Genomic DNA, 17,584 nt, shown 5'->3' with positions numbered 1-17,584 from the left:
AGATCAAACACATAGCTACTGGTACATACCCTCAGCCCCGAGGGTGAACTACTCGCTCCTCATCATGGAGAGCACCGGGATGATGAAGATGGCCATCGGTGAGGGATTCCCCCTCCGACAGGGTGCCGAAACAGGGTCGTGATTGGTTTTTGGTGGCTACAGAGGCTTGTGGCGGCTGAACTCGCGATCTTTTGTGTTCCTCGATGTTTTTAGGGTATATTGGACTTATATAGGCGAAAGAAGTCAGTCAGGGGAGCGACGAGGGGCCCACGAGGGTGGGGGCGATCACAAGAGAGTAGAGGGGGAGAAACATCATGAGATCTAACTATAATAACAAAGCTCGCGATACATCAAGATCGTGCCAAGAGAGAACACGAGAGAGAGAGAGAGAGATCAAACACATAGCTACTAGTACATACGCTCGGCCCCGAAGGTGAACTACTCCCTCCTCGTCAGGGAGGGCGCCGGGATGATGAAGATGGCCACCGGTGAGGGATCCCCCCTCCGGCAGGGTGCCAGAATAGGTGAGGGAGTCCTGGATTAGGGGGTATCCGGACAGCCGGACTATATACATCATCCGGACTATTGAAGCGTGAAGATACAAGACTCAGGACTCCATCCCGTGTCCGGACGGGACTCTCCTTTGCGTGGAAGACAAGCTTGGCGATCCAGATATTGTGTTTCCTTCCTTGTAACTGACTCCATGTAAACCCTAGCCCTCTCCGGTGTCTATATAAACCGGAGAGGTTGGTCCATAGAAGGCCGATCACAATCATAATCATCATAGGCTAGCTTCTAGGGTTTAGCCTCTACGATCTCGTGGTAGATCTACTCTTGTATTACTCATATCATCAATATTAATCAAGCAGGAAGTAGGGTTTTACCTCCATCGAGAGGGCCCGAACCTGGGTAAACATTGTGTTCCTCGCTTCATGTTACCAGCAGCCTAAGACGCATAGATCGGGACCCCCTACCCGAGATCCGCCGGTTTTGACACTGACATTGGTCCTTTCATTGAGCGTTCCTCTGTGTCGTCGCTGCAAGGCTTGATGGTGCCTTCAATCGTCAATAACACAGTCCAGGGCGAGACCTTTCTCCCCGGACAGATCTTCGTATTCGGCGGCTTTGCACTGCGGGCCAATTCGCTTGGCCATCTGGAGCCGATCGACAGCTATGCCCCTTGCCACCAGTTCAGGTTCAGAAATTTGAATTACACGACCGACATTCACGGAGACTTGATCTTCGACGGGTTCGGGCTTGTGCCAGGAGCACCGGACAGTCACGATGAGCACGGCTTAGATCGGCTGTCGGACAATGCTCGGGATATCACCCCTGCAGTAGCCCCGGACCTAAATCCGGAGTGATAACCCACAAGTATAGGGTATCGCAACAGTTTTCGAGGGTAGAGTATTCAACCCAAATTTATTGATTCGACACAAGGGGAGCCAAAGAATATTCTCAAGTATTAGCAGCTGAGTTGTCAATTCAACCACAGCTGGAAACTTAGTATCTGCAGCAAAGTGTTTAGTAGCAAAGTAATATGATAGTGATGGTAACGGTAACAAAACTAAAGACAACAAAAGTAATGTTTTTGTTATTTTGTAGTGATTGTAATAGTAGCAACGGAAAAGTAAATAAGCGAGAACCAGTATATGGAAAACTCGTAGGCACCGGATTAGTGATGGATAATTATGCCGGATGTCGGTCGCCATGTAACAGATAACATAGGGTGACACAGAACTAGCGCCAATTCATCAATGTAATGTAGGCATGTATTCCGTATATAGTCATACGTGCTTATGGAAAAGAACTTGCATGACATCTTTTGTCCTATCCTCCCGTGGCAGCGGGGTCCTATTGGAAACTAAGGGATATTAAGGCCTCCTTTTAATAGAGAACCGGAACAAAGCATTAGCACATAGTGAATACATGAACTCCTCCAACTATGGTCATCATCGGGAACACATAGTAGGTGACTATAGACATGCAAGATAGGATCAAGAACACACATATATTCATGGAAACATAATAGGTTCAGATCTGAAATCATGGCACTCGAGCCCTAGTGACAAGCATTAATCATAGCAAAGTGATAGCAACATCAGTCTCAAAACATAGTGGATACTAGGGATCAAACCCTAACAAAACTAACTCGATTACATGATAAATCTCATCCAACCCATCACAGTCCAGCAAGCCTACAATGGAATTACTCACACACGGCGGTGAGCATCATGAAATTGGTGATGGAGGATGGTTGATGATGACGACGGCGACGAATCCCCCTCTCCGGAGCCCTGAACGGACTCCAGATCAGCCCTCCCGAGAGAGATTAGGGCTTGGCGGCGGCTCCGTATCGTAAAACGTGATGATTTCTTCTCTCTGATTTTTTCACTCCCCGAAATCCAATATATGTAGTTGGAGTTGGCGGCGGAGGGCCACCAGGGGGCCCACGAGGTAGGGGGGCGCGCCCTAGGGGGGCGCCTCCCACCCTCGTGGACAGGGTGTGGGCCTCCTGGTCTTCATCTTTGGAGAGGATTTATTATTATTTTTTCTAAGATGTTCCGTGGAGTTTCAGTTCATTCCGAGAACTTTTATTTTCTACACAAAAAACAACATCATGGCAATTCTACTGAAAACAACGTCAGTCCGGGTTAGTTCCATTCAAATCATACAAGTTAGAGTCCAAAACATGGGCAAAATTGTTTGGAAAAGTAGATACGACGGAGACGTATCAACTCCCCCAAGCTTAAACCCTTGCTTGTCCTCAAGCAATTCAGTTGACAAACTGAAAGAGAAAAAGAAAAACTTTTACAAACTCTGTTTGCTCTTGTTGTTGTAACATGAAAATCTAGCATTCAAGTTTCAGCAAATATTATGAACTAACCATACTCACAATAACACATAGGTCTCACAATTACTCATATCAATAGCATAATCAGCTAGCGAGTCATAATAATGAAACTCGGATGACAACACTTTCTCAAAATAATCATAACATGATATAACAAAATGGGATCTCGCTAGCCCTTTCTGAGACCGCAAAACATAAATGCAGAGCACCTTTAAAGATCAAGGACTGACTAAACATTGTAATTCATGGTAAAGGAGATCCAGTCAAGTCATACCCAATATAAACCAATTATAATGAATGCAAACGATGGTGTGCTCTCCAGCGGGTGCTCTTAATAAGAAGGATGATGACTCAACATAAAAGTAAATGGATAGGCCCTTCGCAGAGGGAAGCAGGGATTTGTAGAGGTGTCAGAGCTCGGTTTTGAAATAGAGATAAATTATATTTTGAGCGGAATACTTTCATTGTCAACATAACAACCAAGAGACGATGATATCTTCCATGCTAAACAAATTATAGGTGGTTCCCAAACAGAATGGTAAATTTTATACTCCCCCTCCTACACAAGCATCAATCCATGGCTTGCTCGAAACAATGAGTGCGTCCAACATTCAACGGGTCCCTGGGGAGTTTTGTTTGCAATTATTTTGATTTAGTTTGCATAAAGCATGGGACTGGGCATCCCGGCGACCAGCCATTTTCTCGTGAATGAGGAGCGGAGTCCACTCCTCTTGACAATAACCCGCCTAACACGGAAGATAAGGGCAGCCCTAGTTAACATATGAGCTATTCGAGAATGCAAAACAGAATGTTTATTTGAAGGTTTAGAGTTTGGCACATACAAATTTACTTGGAACGGCAGGTAGATACCGCATATAGGTAGGTATAGTGGACTCATATGGAATGACTTTGGGGTTTAAGGAGTTTGGATGCACAAGCAGTATTCCCGCCTAGTACATGTGAAGGCTAGCAAAAGACTGGGAAGCGACCAACTGAGAGAGCGATAACAGTCATAAACATGCATTAAAACTAACTTACACCGAATACAAGCATGAGTAGGATATAATCTACCATGAACATAAATATCATGAAGGCTATGTTGATTTGATTCAACTACATGCGTGAACATGTGCCAAGTCTAGTCACTCAATTCATTTAAAGGAGGATACCATCCCATCATACCACATCATAATCATTATAATAGCATGTTGGCACGCAAGGTAAACCATTATAACTCATAGCTAATCAAGCATGGCACAAGCAACTATAATCTCCAAATGTCATTGCAAATATGTTTACTTCATAATAGCTGACTCAGGAATGATGAATCATCATATTTACAAAAACAAGAGAGGTCGAGTTCATACCAGCTTTTTCTCATCCCAATAAGTCCATCATATATCATCATTATTGCCTTTCACTTGCACGACCGAACGATGTGTAAAATAATAAGAGTGCACGTGCATTGGACTAAGATGGAATCTGCAAGCATTCAACTCAAGTGAGAAGACAAGTAATATGGGCTCTAAGTTAAATAAACAATCATGCATATAAGAGCCGCTAAGCATTTTCAATATAGTCTTCTCGACCCCAAAGGAAAGAAAAGAAAATAAAACTATTTACACGGGAAAGCTCCCAACAAGCAAAAGAAGAACAGGAAATATTTTTGGGTTTTCTTTTTAATTACTATAGCGAAGAAATAAACTACTACTAATTTTTTTGGTTTTTTCTTAAGGTTTATTAAACACACAAGAAGAAAGCAGGAAAAAGAAAATAAACTAGCATGGATATTGTAGTGAAAGAGTGTGAGCACCGACATCTAGCGATGAGTGTGTGTGAACATGAATGTAATGTCGGTGGGAAAAACGTACTCCCCCAAGATTAGGCTTTTGGCCTAAGTTGGTCTATTGCCAGGGATAGCCTGGCGGATACCCGTAGGTGAAGCTGGGGTGATACTATGATGAAGAAGACTCTGACTGCCACTGGCTGGCAACCACCTCCGGATCCCAAGAATAAACAGACTGTCGTGGAGGCTCATCTTGTGACTCCGGTTCCGGGGCTGGTGTAGGATTCCGATAGGCTTGAACAGCTGCCCACGGAACAATGTGAGGACCTGCAGACAAGTTAAACAAAGAGGGAGCAGGCAAAGTAATAGTCTCAGGGTGATGTTTATCAAAGTATAATTTATATTTGAGCTCCCCTTCACGACTCTTAACAAGAAAGTCATGCGCTAGCATACTCTTATAATCTAAATAAGCACGGGGCAACGATGTTTCTTCTTTCTCCTCATGCCTAATAGGTATTTCAAAATATTCAGCTAGGTGCGAAGCATAAATGCCTCCAAAGATGGGGCCCTTAGTACGGTTCAGACTTAACCGTCTAGCAACAATTCCACCCATACTAACAGAGTTATTGCGGTGTAAACCATGGAACAAAATAATAATATCAGGTACACTAAGGTTTCCACAATTCCTGCAACCTATCAAGCAATGACTAGCAAATAAGGCAAAGTAGCGTAAAGCAGGAAAATGTATGCTAGTAATCCTTGCATCAGAAACCTTCCTGGTTTCTCCCACAGTGATAGTGTTAATAAAAGCTTCCACTTCATTATGGTGTGGTTCATCTAAGGTGCCCTCAGAGGGTATTTTGCAAACCTCGCAAAATTCAGCTAATGTCATCTCTTTAACAACGTCATATAAATGAAACTCTACTGTTGGAGGTGATTTCTTAGGGAAAAAGTAGAATTTTTGCACAAAAGTATTTGTGAGTAAGAGATACTAATGATGTTGGTCGCGGAGGAAGTCGGTGAGGCCAGCATTCTCAATCAATAAATAGAAATCCTCATAAATCCCCGCTCTCCTCAATAAGTCATCGGAAGGCCATTCACACGGCCAGACCTCCGCGGTACGAGGCAAATTAAATTTGGGCTTCTATTCTTCTTCCTTTTGTTTTTCCTCCGAGCTTCGGCTCGACGAGCCCCTCAAGAGTCTCTTCATTATTTTCTGAAACAATATGAAATTTTAGTAACTTCAAATAAAAGTGAACCAACTTCAATAAAATTGATAGCAACAACTCCCACGAGTGCCTAGAACCTATATCAAGCATTAGGACTATTTGGAACCATATAAATTTGAAATGCAAGCTCAAGAACATGGTCACCTATGTAGCACAAATTTGCAATGAATAAAGCACTAGAACAAAAACTAATTGGACCAATGGAGGAGTCACATACCAAGGAACAATCTCCCAAGCAGTTTTGCGAGAGGTGCTTTGAGCAAGGAGATCGAAAATCACAGCAACGGGGGCAGGAACTTGTGCTTGAGTTGGTTTTTCGTGTTTGTGTGAGGCAGAGGAAGAAGATGGGTGCAGGGATAAGTGGAGGAGGGCCACCATGGGCCCACGAGGCAGGGGTGCGCGCCCAGGGGGGTACGGCGGCCCTCCACCCTCGTGGCCAGGTGGCAGCTTCCCCCGCGGAAATTTTTGCACAGTAAATCCTCAAATATTCCCTAAAAAACATATTAAATTGGCATGGCATTTTGAGGACTTTTATTTTCGTGATATTTTTATATTGCACGGATAAGTCAGGGAACAGACAAAAAAATAATATTTTACTTTATTTCTACTAAATAACAGAAAATATAAAGAGGGTACAGAAGATTGTGCTTCTAGTTTCATCCATCTCGTGATCATCAAAACGAACCCACTAACAAGGTTGATCAAGTCTTGTTAACAAACTCATTCCGAATAATCACGGAACTGGAGAAATTTCGAATAACACTAAGTTACCTCAATGGGGATATGAAAATCCCCAACTATAAGAATATCATACTTTTTCTTGACAGTCTCCAAATATAATCGATGGAATTTTTCCAATAGAGTTGATACTATAAACTTGAGGTTGTTTCCTCGGAAAGTGTACCGTGTGCTCATTACCATTAACATGAAAAGTGACATTGCCTTTGTTGCAATCAATAATAGCCCCTGCAGTATTAAGGAAAGGTCTTTGAAGAATAATAGACATACTATCATCCTCGGGAATATCAAGAATAACAAAGTCCGTTAAAATAGTAATGTTTGCAACTACAATAGGCACATCCTGACAAATACCGACAGGTATAGTAGTTGATTTATCAGCCATTTCCAAAGATATTTCAGTAGGTGTCAACTTATTCAAATCAAGTCTACGATATAAAGTGAGAGGCATAACACTAACACCGGCTCCAAGATCACATAAAGCAGTTTTAACATAATTTCTCTTAATGGAGCATGGTATAGTAGGTACTCCTGGATCTCCAAGTTTCTTTGGTATTCCACCCTTAAAAGTATAATTAGCAAGCATGGTGGAAATTTTAGCTTCCGGTATCTTTCTTTTATTAGTAATGATATCCCTCATATACTTAGACTAAGGATTTGTTTTGAGCACATCAGTTAATCGCATACGCAAAAAGATGGGTTTAATCATTTCAGCAAAGTGCTCAAAATCCTCATCATCCTTTTTCTTGGATGGTTTCGGAGGAAAAGGCATGGGTTTCTGAACCCATGGTTCCCTTTCTTTACCATGTTTCCTAGCAACGAAGTCTCTTTTATCATAACGTTGATTCCTTGATTGTGGGTTATCAAGATCAACAGCAGGTTCAACTTCTACATCATTATCATTACTAGGTTGAGCATCATCATGAACATTATCATTAACATTATCATTAGGTTCATGTTCATTACCTGATTGTGTTTCAGCATCAGACATAGAAATATCATTTGGATTCTCTAGTGGTTCAGCAATAGGTTCACTAGAAGTTTGCAAAGTCCTATCATTTTTCTTTTTCTTCCTTTTAGAAGAACTAGTTACATCAATTTTGTTTCTCTGAGAATCTTGCTCGATTCTCTTAGGGTGGCCTTCAGGATACAAAGGTTCCTGAGTCATTCTAGCAGTTCTAGTAGCCACTCTAACAACATAATCATTTTTCTTACTATTCATTTCATCAAGCACTTCTTTTTGAGCTTTAAGTACTTGTTCTACTTGGGTGGTAACCATAGAAGCATGTTTGCTAACAAGTTTAAGTTCACCTCTAATATTAGCCATATAATCACCCAAGCATTTAATCATAAAGGTGTTCTGTTTTAATTGTCTACCAAAATAAGCATTAAAGTCATCTTGCTTAAACATAAAGTCATCAAATTCATCCAAGCACTGACTAGCAATTTTAGTAGGAGGGACTTCAGCTTTATCATATCTATAGAGAGAGTTTACCTTTACTACCTGTGTCTGGATATCGGGGTCAGGAGGTTCTTCAGTGAATAAGGAATTAAGATCATATACTTCTTTATCAGGCGGTAAATTAAGACCGTGTATTTCTTCAATATGAGGTAAATTCTTAACATCTTCAGCTTTAATACCTTTTTCTTTCATAGATTTCTTTGCCTCTTGCATATCTTCGGGACTGAGAAATAGAACACCTCTCTTCTTCGGAGTTGGTTTAGGAATAGGCTCAGTAATTGGCTCAGGAGCTAGCTCAGGAGATGGCTCAGGAGGTGCTCAATTATTTTCATGTGTCAACATATTATTCAATAGAATTTTAGCTTCATCCGGTGTTCTTTCCCTGAAAAGAGAACCAGCACAACTATCCAGGTAATCTCTGGAAGCATCAGTTAGTCCATTATAAAATATATCAAGTATTTCAGGTTTCTTAAGAGGATGATCAGGCAAAGCATTAAGTAACTTGAGAAGCCTCCCCCAAGCTTGTGGGAGACTCTCTTCTTCAATTTGCACGAAGTTGTATATTTCCCTCAAAGCAGCTTGTTTCTTATGAGCAGGGAAATATTTAGCAGAGAAGTAATAAATCATATCCTGGGGACTACGCACACAACCAGGATCAAGAGAATTAAACTATATCTTAGCATCACCCTTTAATGAGAACGGAAATATTTTAAGTAAATAAAGGTAGCGTGATCTCTCATTATTAGTAAACAGGGCGGCTATATCATTTAACTTAGTAAGATGTGCCACAACAGTTTCAGATTCATAGCCATAGAAAGGATCGGATTCAACCAAAGTAATTATATCTGGATCAACAGAAAATTCATAATAATCCTTATCGGGAACACAGATAGGTGAAGTAGCAAAAGCAGGGTCGGGTCTCATTCTATCTCTAAGAGATTCTTTACTCCATTTAACTAGCAGTCTCTTAAGTTCGTATCTATCCTGGCAGGCAAAAATAGCTGCAGAAGATTCCGCATCAAAAAGATAACCCTCAGGAATAGCAGGCATATTTTCATCATCACTATCATCATCGTATTCAGATTCAATAATTTCTCTTTCTCTAGACCTAGCAATTTGTTCATGTAGAAATTCAACAAGGGGCACAGTATAGTATCAAGCATGGAAGTAGTTTCATCATAAGTATCATGCATAGCAGAAGTGGCATCATCAATAACATGCGACATATCAGAATTCAAAGCAGTAGCAGGTTTAGGTGTCGCAAGCTTACTTATAACAGAAGGTGAATCAAGTGCAGAGCTAGATGGCAGTTCCTTACCTCCCCTCGTAGTTGAGGGCAAAATAGTAGTCGATCGTCTTTCAAGTTCTTCATAGTGTCCAGCAGATATAAATCCCAAGAGACTCAAAGAATAGAGCTATGCTCCCCGGCAACGGCGCCAGAAAAAGGTCTTGATAACCCACAAGTATAGGGGATCGCAACAGTTTTCGAGGGTAGAGTATTCAACCCAAATTTATTGATTCGACACAAGGGGAGCCAAAGAATATTCTCAAGTATTAGCAGCTGAGTTGTCAATTCAACCACACCTGGAAACTTAGTATCTGCAGCAAAGTGTTTAGTAGCAAAGTAATATGATAGTGGTGGTAACGGTAACAAAGTAAAGACAGCAAAAGTAATGTTTTTGGTATTTTGTAGTGATTGTAATAGTAGCAACGGAAAAGTAAATAAGCGAGAACCAATATATGGAAAACTCGTAGGCACCGGATTAGTGATGGATAATTATGCTGGATGCGGTTTGTCATGTAACAGTCATAACATAGGGTGACACAGAACTAGCTCCAATTCATCAATGTACTGTAGGCATGTATTCCGTATATCGTCATACGTGCTTATGGAAAAGAACTTGCATGACATCTTTTGTCCTACCCTCCCGTGGCAGCAGGGTCCTATTGGAAACTAAGGGATATTAAGGCCTCCTTTTAATAGAGAACCGAAACAAAGCATTAGCACATAGTGAATACTTTAACTCCTCAAACTATGGTCATCACCGGGAGTGGTCCCGATTATTCTCACTTCGGGGTTGCCGGATCATAACACATAGTAGGTGACTATAGACTTGCAAGATAGGATCAAGAACAAACATATATTCATGGAAACATAATAGGTTCAGATCTGAAATCATGGCACTCGGGCCCTAGTGACAAGCATTAAGCCTAGCAAAGTCATAGCAACATCAATCTCAGAACATAGTGGATACTAGGGATCAAACCCTAACAAAACTAACTCGATTACATAATAAATCTCATCCAACCCATCACCGTCCAGCAAGCCTATGATGGAATTACTCACACACGGCGGTGAGCATCATGAAATTGGTGATGGAGGATGGTTGATGATGACGACGGTGACGAATCCCCCTCTCCAGAGCCCCGAACGGACTCCAGATCAGCCCTCCCGAGAGAGATTAGGGCTTGGCGGCGGCTTCGTATTGTAAAACGCGATGATTTCTTCTCTCTGATTTTTTTCTCCCCGAAAGCCAATATATGGAGTTGGAGTTGGCGTTGGAGGGCCACCAATGGGCCCACGAGGTAGGGGCGCGCCCTAGGGGGCGCCCCCCACCCTCGTGGACAGGGTGTGGGCCCCTTGGTCTTCATCTTTGGCGAGGATTTTTTATTATTTTTTCTAAGATGTTCCGTGGAGTTTTAGGTCATTCCGAGAACTTTTATTTTCTACACAAAAAACAACATCATGGCAATTCTGCTGAAAACAGCGTCAGTCCGGGTTAGTTCCACTCAAATCATACAAGTTAGAGTCCAAAACAAGGGCAAAAGTGTTTGGAAAAGTAGATACGATGGAGACGTATCACGGAGTAGGCTGCGTTGCCTAAGGATGGAGGGATGGACACCACCCCGCAGGCCGCACACTCATTGGCGGTGGAGCCGAACACAGGCCTCACCTCTGTGGAAGCCTGTGACTCCGGACCCCCGGACTCGTATCCGGTTGTTGGTTCCAGTCCGCGCACTCTCGAGCTAGCCGAGCCAGGTTGGGCTCCAGTGATGGAGTTTACCGCCGTGGATATCTTCCAGCACTCGCCCTTTGGCGACATGCTGAACTCATTAAAGTCTCTCTCTTTGTTAGGAGGCTCTTGGCCGAACTATGTCCGGCTTGAGTGGGAAGCAGGCAACGAAGGAATTCGTTGCCCACCCACCACCCACTTCATTGCCACGATCGATGATCTAACCGACGTGCTTGACTTTGACTCTGAAGACATCGACGGTATGGACGATGATGCAGGAGAAGTACAGGAACCGCCGCTCACAGGGCAGTGGACAACCACCTCCTCATACGATATATATATGGTGGACACTCCGAAAGAAACCAATGGCGATGAGGCAACGGAGGATAACCCTTCAGGGAGAAAAACAAAGCATGGGCGTCGTCGATGCCGCTCCAAGCCCCGCCATAGCAATACCGGCCCAGGAGACGAAAACAATCCGGACGGTGCCGACGAGGAATACAACCCTGATTAGCCCGCCTTCGAGCAGGACGAGCAGGATGATGAGCAGGTCAGCCCAGACGAACAGGTGATCGACCGATATCCGGAGGAGGACAACTACATGCCCCCCTCCAAAGACAAGATTAGCCTCGGCAACGACGAGTTCGGCGTGCCTGAGGATCCCATGGAGCAGGAGCGCTTCAAGCGTCGGCTTATGGCCACTGCGAGGAGCCTGAAAAAGAAGCAGCAGCAACTCCAGGCTGATCAAGACCTACTCACAGATAGATGGACTGAAGTCCTAGCAGCCGAGGAATACGGACTCGAGCGCCAAACGGCTGACCAGCCACCCCGTGGATGGGATAAAACGGGATATCAGCCCAAGTACCAGCCCGCACCCCCACGCCAATACCCTACGGCCAGGGGCAACAGGCAAGACCTGCAAGATATACTGGAAAACAAAGCAGTACAGCCAAGATTGATCTATGGATCGCGGGGGCGTGCCCCAGCACGCGACGATGACCGTCACCACGGATATACCATAAACTAGTCCGACCGGGCCGAACACAGCAACCCAGACCAATTCGAACTGCGTAGCCACATAGCCTGGCACCAAGGCGCCGCGCACCCCCTCTGCTTCACTGACGAAGTGATGGATCATGAATTCCCAGAAGGGTTCAAGCCCGTAAACATCGAATCATATGATGGAACAACATACCCCGCAGTATGGATCGAAGATTTCCTTCTCCACATTCACATGGCCCGTGGAGACGATCTACATGCCATCAAGTATCTTCCCCTTAAGCTCAAAGGACCTGCCCGACACTGGCTAAACAGTCTGCCAGCAAATTCCATTGGTAGTTGGGAAAACCTGGAAGACTCATTCCTCGACAACTTCCAGGGCACATATGTGCGACCACCGGACGCCGATGACTTGAGCCACATTACTCAACAGCTCGGAGAGTCAGCCAGGAAATTCTGGACTCGGTTCCTAACTGAAAAGAACCAAATAGTCGACTGTTCGAACGCCGAAGCCCTGGCGGCTTTTAAGAATAATATCCGTGACGAGTGGCTCGCTCGACACCTCGGCCAGGAAAAACCCAAGTCCATGGCAGCTCTCACAACACTAATGACCCGCTTTTGCACGGGCGAGGACAGCTGGTTGGCTCGCAGCAGCACCACGCCACATTCCGGCACTTCGGATGTCCGCGACAATGACGGCAAGCCACGACGCAACAGACATAAGCGACGGAACAACGACGACAACACTGAAGACACGACATTAAATGCCGGATTCAGCGGATCCAAGTCCGGTCAGCGGAAGAAGCCGTTCAAAAATAAACAATTAGAGACTGTCTAGTCTGGACTGTATACTGGAGCGCTCGTGCCAAATTCACGGCACCTCGGACAAGCCAGCCAACCACACCAACAGAGACTGCTGGGTGTTCAAACAGGCCGGCAAAATAAACGCCGAAAACAAGGACAAGGGGCTGCACAGCAACGATGACGAGGAGCCCCGGCGTCCGAACACAGGGGGACAGAAGAAATTTCCCCCCAGGTGAAAACGGTCAACATGATCTACGCCACTAACATCCCCAAGCGGGAACGGAAGCGAGCACTACGGGACGTCTATGCGATGGAGCCAGTCGCCCCCAAATTCAACCCATGGTCAGCTTGTCCGATCACCTTTGTAGGGATCATCCTACTAGCATCCGTCACATTGGCTCAGCTGCATTGGTCTTAGATCCAATCATCGACGGATTCCACCTCACGCGAGTCCTTATGGAAGGTGGCAGCAGCCTGAACCTGCTTTATCAGGACACAGTGCGCAAAATGGGCATCCACCCTTCAAGGATCAAGCCCACCAAAACCACCTTTAAAGGTGTAATTCCTGGAGTAGAGGCCCGCTGTACGGGCTCTATAACATTGGAAGTGGTCTTCGGATCTCCGGACAACTTCCGAAGCGAAGAGTTAATCTTCGATATCGTCCCTTTCCGTAGTGGTTACCACGCACTGCTCGAACGAACCGCATTCGCTAGATTCAATGCGATACCACACTATGCATACCTCAAACTCAAGATGACACGCCCACACGAGGTTATAACAGTCAACGGAAACATGGACCGCTCTCTCTGTACAAAAGAGCATACTGCAGCCCTCGCGGCAGAAGTGCAATGCGGCCTCCTCCGGCAAACCACCAATCCGGCGACGACAACCTCAAGCACCGTCAAGCGAGTCCATAGCACCCCGCAACAGGATCACCAGGCATGCCAAGAGCGCGACTAGCAGTCCGGCCTCCGCTCAAACCCCATCAAAGCAGCATTCGTGCCACGTGTACACAATTACGCACTCAAAAGACCATGGGCACAGGCGGAGGCGCAGCAGTGACTCAGTCAACAGTGCGGTATCACCACGGCATACTTTCATAAAAAAAACCTTCCTTTTTTTATTTCTTTCAGGACACTGCTTAGGGCAGCCTCTTCAGAAGAGTCGGATTGTCGGACCTATACAGGGGAGAAAACCAGTGAGGCAACAGGCTTTGAGCACAGAAGGAAATACCCAGGTGGAATCTATTTACGATCGTTATACCTGTTTTATCTATCTGTACGTGGCCTGTCCCTGGATAGGACATGTCAAATAGTCCTATTAATCTCCGCTTAATGCATTCATTGTAAACATATGCTTAAACGTATTATTCATCAATGGGAGATCATATATAGCGTCAGCTTATTATTCTTATTTGAGAAAAATTTCTTACAAATGTTTATTTGATATTGCATCCGTACACCTTGGTACGGTCAGTTTTCCAGGGGCTTCTCATAGCGCCCCGTAATACGACAAGTAAAGTACGAACACTTTCAACAGTGCGGCACCCCAAACTTATAGCACTATATGCATCAGCTCCGAATCATGCCTTGGGTCCACAGTTGGGTTAGCCCGTCTCCCTTGTTTTGGTACCTTACGTTCCATTATATCGGCTAAGGTAGCGCAGGGAGAACTACTGCGATTGTGTCCCGGTTCTTCTGGACAAGCACCTCAGTAGAGAAAGCCGAAAACTAACCGGCATAATGCGGCGAGAGCTGGTCGCTGTTCGAGAGGTCTTAAAATCCTTAAAGATTTTTTCCGCTTTAGGCGATGAATCGGCCTTGCCCGATTTAGGCGTATATAGCGCCCCAATTCAGCCCTCTGAATTCTAGGGGCTTCGCCAAAATTTAAAATTGTAGACTTCTATGGCTAAGTGAAAGTTATAAAGCCACATAGTCTGATTGCCTCGTTCGCTGCGCCGGATACCTCCTTAAGGGACCAAAAATTTGGATAAAGAGTATCCAGGTTTTTCCAGGAACACCCTGATACTAGTTACATGGGGGCGGAAGCCGACGACTGGCCTACTTTCAGAATTTTATAAACAGCCGCACAGAAGGTAATATTTTAAATCAAATAGTGCCAGCTAGCACAAGTAACTTCGTCTTTAAATTACAACAATGGCAGAGGTACATTTAGTCAAAGATCTTGTCCTTGGTACATTCATCGGCCACGAGATGAGCACCCTTCATAACGCCATCATAGTACTTCTCGGGATGGCGATGCGCCTTGCCCTCCGGCAGCCCGTCCTTCACCAGCTTCTCCACATCCAGCTTGCCCCAATGCAGCTTCGCGCGGGAAAAGGCCTGGCGGGCACCCTCAATGCAAACAGATCGCTTGATCACTTCAAGCCGCTGACAGGCATTCACCATCCGCTTGATCAGGCCGAAGTAGCTAGTGGGCAGGGGCTCACCAGGCCACATCCGGACTATGAAATCTTTCATAGCCACTTCCGCCGCCCTGTGGAGTTCGACCAACTGCTTCAGTTGGTCACTCAGAGGCATGGGGTGTTCGGCCCCAGCATACTGGGACCAGAACAGCTTCTCCGTGGAGCTCCCCTCCTCGGCACGGTAGAACTCCATGGTGTCTGAGACGCTGCGTGGCAGATCTGCGATTGCCCCAGGAGAGCTCAGAATTCGGGTAAGTAAAAGAAATGCCTCCTCCACATGTTTGCTTTGCATAAAGAATGTCTTACCCGCCGCTATCTTCTTGGCCACCTGGATTTCCTGCTGTGCCTTGTCGGCTTCGGCCTTGGCATCTTTCATACTCGCAAGGTCCTTCACAAGTTCGACCTCTTTCATTCTCAGATCAAGCTCCACGGACTCAAACTTTTGCCGAGGTCCCACAACTCTTGCTGTACCTCGCCCACTCTAGCACTTTGCTTTTCGCGCTCCTTGCATTCCAAGGCCGCCTTATCTTCGGCCTCGGACAGCGCTTTCTTCAGGGACGCCACTTCGGTGGTGGCCCCTGTCACATAGTCACGATGCTTCGTCGTTAGACTAATCGATTTTATCTATCCTTAAATACATAAGAGCGGGGAATCACTCACCTTTGTTCTCTTCGAGCTGCCTCTTCGTGAGGTCGAGCTCTCCCTTCCCCTGCTCTAGGTCCTGCTTTAGTTTGGCGACCTCGGCTATGCGGGCAGCAGTGGCAAGCAGCACAGCCTGCTCATTCACATCCACATTTATTATTAGACTCCTGCGGATTATAATTGACCCTCCGTTTGGCTTTTCCTTCCGAACACCAAACAGAGTATCAGGGGCTACTACCTATCGGGTGGTAATTTCACACATTTTTATTACTTACCTCAAAGCCTGTCAGGAGGCTGGTACACGCTTCGGTCAGTCCGCTCTTGGCGGACAGAACCTTCTGAATTACCACACCCATAAGAGTACGGTGCTCGTCATCCATGGAAGTGCCGCGAAGCACTTCCAGCAGACTATCCGACGCCTCTGGCGTGATGGAAGGCATCGGCACGGACGGCTCGCCCTCCCTAGCGAGGGGCCGCCTGCCCGCATCTGGAGCCATTGAAGGCTCCGGCACCGTATCCGGATGAGAGTCCGGCTTGTTGCGGCTCTCATCGGCACGATCCGCGGGGATCTTGAACCCCGCGTGTCCGACATCTGGAATCCCGCCTTGGGGCGTCTCCAGAGTCACCTCCCCCCGCTCTAGGAGCCTTCGGGACAACACCTCCGTGTCATCTGCGGGCTGAGGAGTAGTGGCCGTCGGGAGCGAGTTCATCGCTGAATCGCTCAGGGACCCATCTGAAGAAGATACCTCAGGATGAACCCTGGCCGGACTTCATATATGTTCAACTTTATAAAAAGACTGTGAAGTAAAGTCATGATAGAGTACGAAAACTTACGATTGCTCTATGGGCTTCCCCCTAGGCAGCCACCCCTCCTCGCTATGGGTGGCCATGGCAGAGTAGTCCGAAAGGGACACCTTTCCCTTCTTGGACGTCCCAGCTTCCCCCTCCGAGGCGGCTTTCCTCTTTTTCTCCTCCCCAGTACGGGGAGGTAGAGTCTCTTCTTGCTTCCCCCCGTCTCCACGGGAGGAATCTGCCTCGTCGTCGTCAGACGACGTGGGTATGACGGCCTTGCGCCGAGGGCCTTTCCCGGCCTCCTGGTCCACCTTCTTGGGCCTCTCACCCTCTCCGGGTGGGGTGGCCCCTTCTTCTTCTTCTTCTTCTTCTTCCTCCCCTTCGAGGGAGGAGTGTGCCTCGTCGTCTTCGGACAAGGCTTCTGGCACAACCATACACCGGAGACCCTTTCGGGTCCCCGGGGCCTTCTTTTCGGCCTTCTTCTCCGGCACCTTGTAAGGCGCCGGGACTAGCATATCCGTCAGGAGAGCATCAGCTGGGCCTTCTGGCAGCGGAGCCGGACAGTCAATCTGCTTCGTTTTCTCCATATAATCCTGAACAAATATGCACAATTACTTAAGACTCCCCCATGAATATATTAGGAAGAACCGTATCCGGTGGTAGTCTAAAAACTCACCTGACTAGGAGGCCGCGTGGCGTGAAGCCCACGGTCCTCGGATGTGGGAGGAGGTACTTCGGAGGCCTTGAACAGTGCCTTCCATGCGTCTTTATGTGTAATGCCATAGAGCCTCTGAAGCGTCTGGTGTTTGGCTGGGACAAACTGCCACAAATTAAATGCC

The sequence above is a fragment of the Triticum dicoccoides genome, chromosome 3B, assembly GCF_002162155.2.
Source record: "Triticum dicoccoides isolate Atlit2015 ecotype Zavitan chromosome 3B, WEW_v2.0, whole genome shotgun sequence".
NCBI classification, from domain to species: domain Eukaryota; kingdom Viridiplantae; phylum Streptophyta; class Magnoliopsida; order Poales; family Poaceae; genus Triticum; species Triticum dicoccoides.
This window is presented reverse-complemented; position numbering follows the sequence as displayed.